The sequence below is a fragment of the Arachis hypogaea genome, chromosome 18 (genome assembly GCF_003086295.3).
Source record: "Arachis hypogaea cultivar Tifrunner chromosome 18, arahy.Tifrunner.gnm2.J5K5, whole genome shotgun sequence".
Taxonomy (NCBI): Eukaryota; Viridiplantae; Streptophyta; class Magnoliopsida; order Fabales; family Fabaceae; genus Arachis; species Arachis hypogaea.
Genome location: NC_092053.1, coordinates 38,717,222 through 38,721,163, shown reverse-complemented (window position 1 = coordinate 38,721,163; position 3,942 = coordinate 38,717,222).

The window sequence follows — 3,942 nt, the reverse complement described above, 5'->3', positions numbered from 1 at the left end:
TAGATCTACAACAAAACATAAGAACAACATAAAGGAAATTACAACAAAAGAATAGAAGAAGAATGAATGTAACAACAAGGAATTGAAAAGTAGAAGGAGATGAAAGCATGAATTAAAATCTAGATCTAAAAACTAAACCTAATTCTAATCCTAATTCTAGAGAGAAGTGAGAGCTTCTCTCTCTAGAAACTAACTCTCACTACTAAACTAAGCTAAAACTAAACTAATGATAACTAACTTCTAAAGTATGAAAAGTATGTAAAAGTCTGAAAAGTATGAAAAAGTATGAAAAGTATGTAAAAGTCTCTCATTCCCCCTTCAATCCTTGGCTTAAATAGCATCAGAAATGAGTTGGATTGGGCCCACAAGGCTTCTAAAATCGCTGGCCACGAGTTGCATTAAGTGGGTCATGTGCCACCATCGGCGCGTCCGCGTACCGTGCGCGTGCGCGCCCCTATGCGCAATGAAACTATGGAAAATCTTATATCGTTTCGAAGCCCCGGATGTTAGCTTTCCAACGCAACTGGAACCGCATCATTTGGACCTCTGTAGCTCAAGTTATGGTCGTTTAAGTGCAAAGAGGTCGGCTTGACAGCTTTCCGGTTCTTTCATTTCTTCATGAGTTCTCCAACTTTTCATGCTTTCTTTCTTCATTCCCTTGATCCAATCTTTGCCTCCTAAACCTTAAATCACTTAACAAACATATCAAGGTATCTAATAGAATCAAGGTGAATTAAATTTAGCTATTTTGAGTCCTAAAAAGCATGTTTTCACATTCAAGCACAATTAAAGGAGAATATATAAAACCATGCTATTTCTTGAATAAATATGGGTAAAAGGTGATAAAATCCCCAAAAATCAATACAAGATAAACCCTACAAATGGGGTTTGTCAACCTCCCCACACTTAAAAGTTTGCACCGTCCTCGGTGCACTCAAAGATGAGCAATGGGGTACGACGACTCTCCGGATTGCTATGTGTTCTTTCTTCCGCTTCCATGGTTGCTTGTGGTGCATTCATTATGAAAAACAAAAATATAACACCATAAGATGAGAAGATATAAAAGCAAGGAAGCATACATTGTTGGAATGAGGTAAATCACTAGAATGAGGTGAGTGAATTAGTGTGACATTAAGAAATATTAGGTGTGTGAATTCTAAATTGCGCGGTTTAGAATACACATTAGCATAAAAGCTATGTCACAAAAGAAGCATGCACTTCACTTATCCTAGTGTGCTTGAGATGCTTTAAGTGAACTTGTAAGGTAAGACAAGCATTAGAGAAGCATGAAAGCATTCAAGTCAAACATATGGATGGATATAATCATGAAATACAATGCATTAAGGTAAATGCTCAACATCATCCATCAAGAGGTTGCCTAATCGAGGAAAAGGATTCAAATTACATGGTGGCCAAATCATGCAATTCAAGAAGAGTTACAGACTCGAAGGCAATTCTCATGACTTGGTATTTTTCAAAAGGTAAGCATGAAGAACTCAAAACCAAGTAACAAAATATAACCTCAATCATAGAATCCAACAAAGATTATCTAAAAACATTCATGCTAAAATAGCATTTAGGCAATAAGGGATATAGCAATGTATAGTAAACAAAGTCAATACTCCAACACTTATGATGAAAAGAGAGAAAATAAAATGAAAACTAAACTAAAACTAACCAATCAACTAACTAACTAACTAATTTGTTAACTAAAATAAATGGTTGTCAATGGTGTTTGGAAGTGTTGGATGAGGGGTAGGAGAAGGGAAGAAGAAAGGAGAAAGGGAGAAATGGAAGGAGGAGAAGAAAAGAAAAGTGGATGGGAGAAAGAAATCCGCGCGTACGCACACATGGCGCGCGCGCGTCGTTGGCTTATTTCGGCAGTGGCGCGTACGCGTCGTGTGCGCGTACGCGCGAGTTGGTTTGTGCGAAAGGCACAACGTTGGCGCGACGCAGGCACAACTCTCTGGAAAATGTATGGAGGTTGAAACTTCTCAATCCACGCGTACGCACGCATGGCGCGCGCGCGTGGATGGTCGGAAATGCTGTAAGTGCGCGTACGCGCCATGTACGCGTACGCGTGGATGGTGCTCTGTTTTTCAAAAATTTTTCTATGTTTTTGCACCAATCCAAGCATTCCAAACCTCCAAACAGCTACCAAAACACCATAAAACCTTATTTAACATACTTAAACTACCAAACATACTTAACTAACTAAACAAAATATGAAATTAAACTAATTCTACCAATATATACAAAAAGAGAAAATGAAAGGATTTTACCATGGTGGGTTGTCTCCCACCTAGCACTTTTGTTTATTGTCCTTAAGTTGGACTTATGGGGAGCTCCTCTCAAGGTGGCTTGTGCTTGAAGCTATCCTTGAACATCCACCAATGCTTGAATCTCCAATAAGCTCCATTCTTCAATTTTAATATCTTCAAGCCTTGATGGAGTTCTTCACAAACCATGGGCTCCCAAAATTGATCCTCATATATTCCCGGATCCCATATCTTATTTCCACACCCATCTTCAAGTTGATTATCATTATTCCATTTGGGTGGCATGACCTTAGAATTCTCAATAAAGTGACCAAACATTCTCCTAGACCCAAACAATCTAGCTCTATACCAAACCATGCAATTAAGCTTCGAACATGCAACCATAATGAGCCTAGAATAATGTTTCCAACCACTAGCCATTTCCTTTTTGCTTTTAAAGCCACAAATATGTCTAAGTTGACCATCCGTCTCAAGCAAACCATATTCAAGGGGAATAATAAAGCTTGAGTATAAGGAATTTACCCACTTGAATGAAAGAATGGATGGTGGTGGCTTGGGGAGAGGTATCTCCAACGTGCTAGCAAGCTTTACTCCCTTGTGTTCTTCCTTATTAATCTCCACATCTTCATAAGCTTCTTCACTTCCAATCCTTTGTTCATCAATTTCATCTAACTCTTCCTCATCACTCAAATCATAAATGGGAGGTTGAGAGAAATCTACCTCCACATTGCTTTCTATCTCATTGGGAGAAGGTTCTTCAAATTCAAAGGATTCACCACCAAGATGGTTGGATGCATGATCTTCATCACCAAGGGAACTCAATTCTTGCTTCATTCTTTCCAAGTCTTCATTCAAAAATTGTTTTAGAGGTTGTGCACTTTCCTCCTCGACATCAAATTCAATCTTCTTGGATGGATTTTCTATGATTTTAGCTTCCCATGGAGGTTCCGCATCTCCTAAGTCTTCAACCACTTCTTCCTTTTCTTTAATAATCATAGGCTCCTCCAATTGTTCTAACACAAAGTAGCATTCCTCCTTTTCCACCGGAGTTTCCAATCTTTCCTTCATGCTATGCTCTTTAATTGGTTCTCCACATGTGACCATGGGAGTGCTTTGAGTGCTCAAGCATTGGGAGGCTAAAATGCTTACTACCTTGGTCAAGGTAGCCATAAATTCTAGTGTCTCCCTTTGCATTTCTCCTTGCCCTTGAAGTATAAGGCTAAGGGTTTCATCCATTGAGAATTGGGGTGGATAAGAGGGTTCATTGTCTTGGAGAAAGAGTTCATTATAGGAAGGTGGTTCTTCTTGGTAAGGTGGTGGTGTGTATTGAGGTGGTTCTTGGGAGTAGTAATCTTGGAATTGTGGTTCCATGTATGGCTCATATGGTTCAAAAGGAGGTTGGTATGGTAGGTAAGGATCATGGTCATATGGAGGTATTTGTTGAAAATAGGCTTGTGAGTGTGGTTGAGGTTCATGTTGAGGATATGACTCATAGGCATATGGTGGTGGTTCTTGAAAGTCACAAAGAGATTCACCATAGCCATTGGATTGATATGCATCATAGAATGGCTCTTCTTCATAGTGCATTGGTGGAGGTTGTTGCCAAGAGGACTGATCATAAGCATATGGCTCCTCCCACATTTGGTTATCCCATCCTTGACAC